General features: G+C 48.5%; 2 long non-coding RNA genes across 2 annotated transcripts in view; one reads left to right on the forward strand and one right to left on the reverse strand.

The window, feature by feature from the left end:
• LOC112551840 overlaps window positions 1-6,532 on the reverse strand; it is a 121,082-nt gene extending 114,550 nt beyond the window's left edge. The window contains exons 1-2 of the long non-coding RNA XR_003096150.1: window positions 5,911-6,532; window positions 4,184-4,342 (exon numbers count right to left, since the gene is read on the reverse strand). This is a non-coding gene — a long non-coding RNA (uncharacterized LOC112551840). The remainder of the gene's footprint in view (window positions 1-4,183; window positions 4,343-5,910) is intronic.
• The window catches only part of LOC112551839, a 9,588-nt gene continuing 6,846 nt past the window's right edge, over window positions 3,858-6,599 (forward strand). The window contains exon 1 of the long non-coding RNA XR_003096149.1: window positions 3,858-4,123. This is a non-coding gene — a long non-coding RNA (uncharacterized LOC112551839). The remainder of the gene's footprint in view (window positions 4,124-6,599) is intronic.

The following is a 6,599-nucleotide window of genomic DNA, read 5'->3' on the forward strand; positions in this document are numbered from 1 at the left end:
CCCGCCCCGCCCCGCCGCGCACGTGTGTCCGCCCCCCCCGCCTGCCTGTGGGACACGGCGCAGCGCAGCGCAGCGCAGGGGGAGATCCATCAATCGATCAATCAATCAAGGGGCAGGTGGGTTTAACACTAAACACGGGCTGGGGTCGCTCTTCCCCGGCGGACGGGGCACGGCCTCTGCCTCTCAACGTCCCGGGCCCCAATCGCTGGAGGCGGCACGGGAGAGCAGAGCGGGCAACAACCCTGCTCAGAGCCAGCTCCCGTCCTTGCCGCCCAGCCCGGGGCCGCCCGCACGCTGCAAAGCACGAAATGCAGCCTGCTGCCCTTGACCTCGTGCGGGGCCCACGCGGCAGTGGCACCCTTTCCCTCCGCTTGGGAAAATGCCAACTGGATGGGCGCTGACGGGGATCCGCTGCACGCCGGGGTGCTGGGGCGGCCCTCGGGGCTCCCGCCCCTCCAGTCTCGAGGCTGGGGGAAGTCAGGACAATTACTGACCACCTACTGATGTTGGCCAGGCTCACGCCGAACCCGTTTGTCTATATGTCAACTTGAAAAATAATCCCTAGAGAGCCTTCTGCTTCAGCACGTCCGACCGGTCTGATACAGGCCCTCGCTCGCGGGCCCCGGTTCCCCACCTTCCCCCCCAGAAACTGCATTTCTTGCTGCGAAGCCGAGGGCCCTCCCTGTCCCGTCCCTGCGAGGCGGGCCGGCTTGCTCTGGGAAGCGGGGAGGCAACAGCCTTGCCTTGAGGCTGGCCCCAGGACCGTCCCCATTCCGCTCGGAGCTAAAGGAATCCAGCACAATCATTTCTGAAGCTATTGTGTACACAAGGTAATTAAAGTGGAAGTGGGGAGGGTGCAGCCGCACCGGTCGAGGTGTGACCTTACATAGCTGAGATACGCGTGTTCCTTCGTACACAAGGAAATGGCCCACCTCTGCCCCTTGCTCTACGTCACAATCATTTATTTGTTTCCTGATACTCTTGGCCATCTCCACACTAGCAGAGACTAGAAACACCAGCTTTGCACGCTGAACTTTCCCCCATAGTTAACATCTGCGCAGAACTGTAAAAGGCAACTAATTTTCTCGTTCAGAAATCACCGCAAACTTTCACCTCTAACAAACGGATACGACACTTTGCTGTGGGTTTCCTGTGGCTTCTGCAAGTCTTTATCTCCACCGCCCTGTATCTCCTATAGGTCATAGGGTAATCACTGCCAAAAACAGGGACTTTAACAAAAAAAATTAGTGGCATTTGAATCTCGGGACAAAGGGATTTTGGAAGGGCAGCCGGCAGAAGGGAGGATATCATCTAAAAGTTACACGAGCGGCTAGGGAGACATTAACTGGCCCCTAGCTGATCATATTGGTGAAAATATGATTGCGGCTCCGTTCGTGTTAATGGAGCCCTGCCAGGGATGGATCGGACTCATTACACGCGGTGCCATTTGAAGTGTACTTGGCCACCTGCCAACAGACGTGAAAATAACTGTCAAAATGATCTAAATTTTCTTTTACGCTTGCAGAGTGCAAGTGAGAAGGCTGGAGGCTTTGTGGTGTTAGGCATGCTGGACAGTAAAAGGGACGTTGTCGAATCCATTTGAATCCAAAATTTAGCCTTTCACATAGACTTGCCACACCAGACTAAATCAACAGTCCAGCCATCCCAGTAGCCTCTCTCTGGCCGTGGCTTGTGCCAAATGCTTCAAAGGAAGGCACAGGAAACCGTAACGCACAGACATTATGGTCAGTTCATTAGAGGAAACTTCTTTCCCAGTCGAGGGTGGTAGTTGGTCTATATCCTTGAAACAAAAAAGTGTTTATAGCCCTCGTAAAAATCTCTCTTATCCTATTAAATGTAACTGGATCTTCTCATTGGCCAAAATTTTTAAAACTGAGGTCGTACTCTTAAGTCTACACGGTGGCACCTTAATGGATGCAGCGTGACATTCAAAACTGCTGGGCGACTGCAGCTAGCGCGCTAGCCTGCCTCAGTATAGCTCTGGTCGCCCAGAAGGATGCATGTCCAGTCCTCTAGGGAACCTAGAAGGTCTTCACACCTTTTGCCAATGCCTTGCACAGGTTAATTATATATTGAATTTTACAATGGTTCAGTAAAACAGTTCAATTTTTAGCAAATCCTTCAGTTCCATCATTTTTTTCTTCTCGGGGAAAGGAAACAGGAGAGTTTAATTTACTTTCTCTAATCAGCACCATTCACTAATGTACGTATCTCTCCGTTTTGTCCCTGCCTCCCATGCCTCACTGGAAGGCTTTGATCCGAGTCTCCCGTTTTAGCCCCCAACCCCTGGTGCCATTCTGTTTCTTTTGTCAGAGGAGTGGCCAGCCCTGAACACTGCCTTCCAGACACGGGTGTTGTGTTGCAGGGTGAGGTCCAGCATGGGCTGCCCCAGGGCAGGACCCTGCCATCCACCCCGCCCGCTCCCCTCACACAAACCCTGGCATTTCGTTGACCTCCCACCCACTCCACCCACCCCTGGGGGAAGAGGGGTAGAGTCTGGTTCGTGTTGCTATTGCACGAAGTAAGCATATGGGTCCCTGGGCCCTCCTAGTCTGAAACCCTTCATCCCCTGCTCAGTGAAGGACACGGTTTGTCCCTCTTCCCTCCCAAGGTGCCATTCTCTGCACAGCCTCCTGCAAGGGAGTCTGGCTTCACTCTGGAGCACGTGCTCCCGGCCAGGCTCGATTGCAGGGCAGCCTCTCCCTGTGACCCTGCAGTCTATCTTCCAGGCAGGGCAGCCAGGAGGGGGGCTGCCATCACCTGGCCACTGGTCTCACAGCTGGCACAAGCAAAACTGGACCCTTTGCTCTCCAGGCTTCCCCCCTCTCTGCCAGGCAGAGCGCAGCAGATCCACCCAACAGCAGCAGCAATGTTTTTTGTAGTTTTTCCTTGTACATCCTAATGCTTTGTTTACCTTTTTGATCACCGCTGCATATTGCAGAGAGGCTTTAATTGGGCCATCCACAATGACACCTAGATCATTTTCCTCTAAATTAGAGTGGCTGTTAAATTATTCATTTCAGTGTGCGTTACCTTGCAGTTGTGAGCGCCCCGTCTCACATGAACCTTGCCATTTAGCTATGCTGGAGGGTTCCTTTTCCTTGATGCCCTGCTTCCCTTTTGATTTAGGGGCATGTAAGCTACTGGTGACTGCAACCAACTTCAAATGGTAAAAAAACCCCATAAAAATCAAGCCTGGGAAAGTCCTGGAGTGGATTAAAATGATGAGCTAGAAAAGATTTGCATTATTTCCCCATCTTGATTTGCATTGATCTCGGTGCACATTTTCAAGCTTTTCTCCAAAACCAGGAAAGCCAGAAACTCACTTTGAAAAGCAAAATATATATAAAAAAAAAAAAACCACTTAAAGCCGACACACTGATACATTTACATGACCTCAGGGTTTTAAGAACAACACAAATTATGAGATCTGGCAACACCAACTCCATTCTCAGATGATTAAATAGCTTCCATGCTGAGTCTAATCCATGAAGATGTTCATAGTCTCACTTTTGACTTTCATTCTCTTTACTAGCTTCCTCATTTGTATAATTATAAAGACCATGTATAACTGACTAGCTGTATTCCTTGCTCTAAACTGAGATATATAAAACCAAACAGCCTAACATTTTCAAAAACAAGGGCATGACTTTAATATTTCCAGAATTTATCCAGTGACTAGATCTCAGTCTAGTCTAATCTGCGCCAGTTTCTGTAATCTACAAAGAGATTTTCCACATAAGCCCGTAACAGACACTTATACCTCAAAGGAGTCGGAAATAATTCAGTGATCTCAGATGATGAATTAAGCAAAAGATTTATTTTATTCACAGGTATCCATGAAGACAGCTGTCAACATTTCAGTTCCAAAAGCTTCTCCAAGATCAATGTCCTCAACAAACCTATCTTGTTAAAGTCCCCATAGCTTAAGTTTCATGCATGCTGCCAGAGCTTTCCTGAGTTCATCTCCAGAGCACTAATGAAAACTTTACAGCCTGTTTAAGAGAACCAGCTGGAAATTTTAATTCTGATTTGTGCCATGCTGAAGCAAGAATTTTCACCGTTATGCCTTCTCTGCCTCTCATTTCAACTCACAAACATAGTAAGTATTTGAGCTCACCTACAGATAACTGGGAATAACACATTTTCTGTAAGTACTTACCTTAATCTATCGCTGCGTGAAGAATTATGTATTTTCTGTGCGCTCACACGTGAAATCTCAGAGAGCTGAAGCTCCATCAAAGTTGAGAAATGTTTCCAGTCCAGCACGCCTTATAGTCTGCCCGCTGCCATCTTTCTTTAGCTATCCACATCCAGCACCCTACAAATCGCACAAAAATAAGATGTCAAGACTTTTACTGAGATCATAACTAAAGGAAGCAATGGGCTGAAGTCAGTGCAACTCTCTGGTAGGCAGGGAAACAAAGTTTGCTTTTGGTACAACTCAGGTCAATGCAGAAAATATGTCACAGAGTGAATATCTAGTACTCTGGTGAAGATGTTCTCTCAGAGAGAAAAGGAGAAGGGAGATTGGAGGTGATATGTTGGGACTGTTGCAACAATATTTTCCTAACGCAGAACACAACCAAAGAGACCCCCGGTAGGTTTCTGAGAAGAATTAGCGAGGCAGTTCCTGTCACTATGAGTGAGGATACAGAAGGTCAGTTTTGTTCCCACAAAAGGCAACAGCAAGACTTCCATCAGCTTCAGTTGGAACAGAACATGATGGTAAGACAGGACCACGCAGTCTCCTTTGACCCAAATCTTGCCTCAAAAGGCCCAGTCTTGCAAGATGCTGCCACCTTCAGCTCCCAGGACGTTAGTTAAGATTACCAAGCATCTTTCAAGTACGGGTCCACGTTGAGTGGGTTTCCGCAAGAAATGTGTACCTTCACATACCCCGCTCCGTCCCACAACCGGTGCCAAGGAGAGTGGCAGCAGTAACAGGGAGGAAGTCTGACTTCTGCAGAAGCTGTCCAGAGCGAGTTACATAGCAATGCTCAGGAAAGGGATCTTTGCACCAATGCCCCTGGCCTCTGGAGAATCCCCCTGGTCTTTTATTTCCAAAGTTGACATGATCTACAGGGATTCATGGCAGTGTGTTTAGAAAATGGGTCCCCTGGCAGCTGCTGCTGGGAGCCAAATCTCATTCCCTGATGGAAAAAACCATGAGGAAACTGCAAGCTTCAGCTCACCGAGTCTCTGTTCCCTTACTCTGAAATAATCCAGACAGCAAAGGATGTAGCTTTACCTTCAGCTATGATGGACTAACAGGTTTCCAGGCTAGGAGAGAAAGGAGAACGGACCTCCAGAAAGGGAAACCATTGGAAAGCTTCAGACTGGCATGTTCCAGTGTCCTGCAATGCATTGACTCTGGACACTTGAGGGGACTGAAAGCCAAATAGAAGAACAAAGAAAAAAAACACACACACCAACCAAAGGAAACGCATACTGAGCATGAGATGAGAGAAGGCTGCACCACACTGGGTAGCGCTGTGCATATGGGGACTGGCTGAGCCACAATAGTCCACCAGGTTGAGCTAGGGGTGATGTTGAGGACACGCTCTATGGTGCTGCTTAACAAAAGTAATACTATAAAAGGTACCGGGACCACAGAGCCTAACGAAGGAAGTGGCAGAGGGGACGTGCTCTCGGTTCCCACCCACTGAGGAACTGCATCTCGCACGTGAGGCTGCGCTGCGCTGCGCTGCGCTGCGCGCCTCTAGGGCTGCCCCAGCAAGTCATTGCAGGAGGAGGGAGGCTGCGAGCTATTGCTACATCCACTCCTCTGCGAACGTATATTTTGGGGACTGTTGGTCTGAGCAGTGTGTGACCCCAGGTTCGTGCCATTGGAAGCCAAACTTTTAAATGCCACATAAATTAGCTTACCTTCTAGCTTGTGCTGCCACACCAGGGGGTTTCATCAGTTCTGAGAGAGCTTAGAAAATAAATAATAAAGATCCACGTCAACTTGGGCTGACTAAGCTTCAGTGCCTGGAATCGTCACGCAGGAATGGAAAATGCATCAAAGCCAGAAGACTGTATCAGCATCAGCCCATACCTTGTAGACACAAAAGCTACCAAGTCAGTCCGTGTGTTTCTAATAAGCACATCACCATAGTACACAGATGCCAAGCAGCAAAAACAAGAAAAGCATCCTCCTGCCTCAAGGCACTGTGCCCTTCTCCCTCCACCATTATAAAAAATACAGTGCACTGTTGGGCACTGTGCAAATATTAACTCATAATCAAAACTTGTTGCTGGTGTTTGTACTTTTACTTATAAGCTACCCAAACCCTTGAGAGAGAGCAGAAAAAGTGCTGGACTAGAATTCTTCTCCCGGTTCATCAACAGCTTGCTGTGGGACCCTGGCAAAGTCACCCCCCTCTCTGTGCCCAAGTCTTTCTACATGCACTCTTTGGAGTGTTTATGACGTACAGTGCAAGAGAGTGAGTTTAACCTTGCACGAGTGAAGTGCTGCAAGAAATTCAGATGAAAGGAGCTGTAAAAGGCAAAGTGTTGCTATGGGAGCCATTAAAAAGTGGATAATTGTTAGTGTAAATATTCAAAACTTCCTG

This window comes from Alligator sinensis, unplaced genomic scaffold, assembly GCF_000455745.1.
Source record: "Alligator sinensis unplaced genomic scaffold, ASM45574v1 scaffold1218_1, whole genome shotgun sequence".
Taxonomy (NCBI): Eukaryota; Metazoa; Chordata; order Crocodylia; family Alligatoridae; genus Alligator; species Alligator sinensis.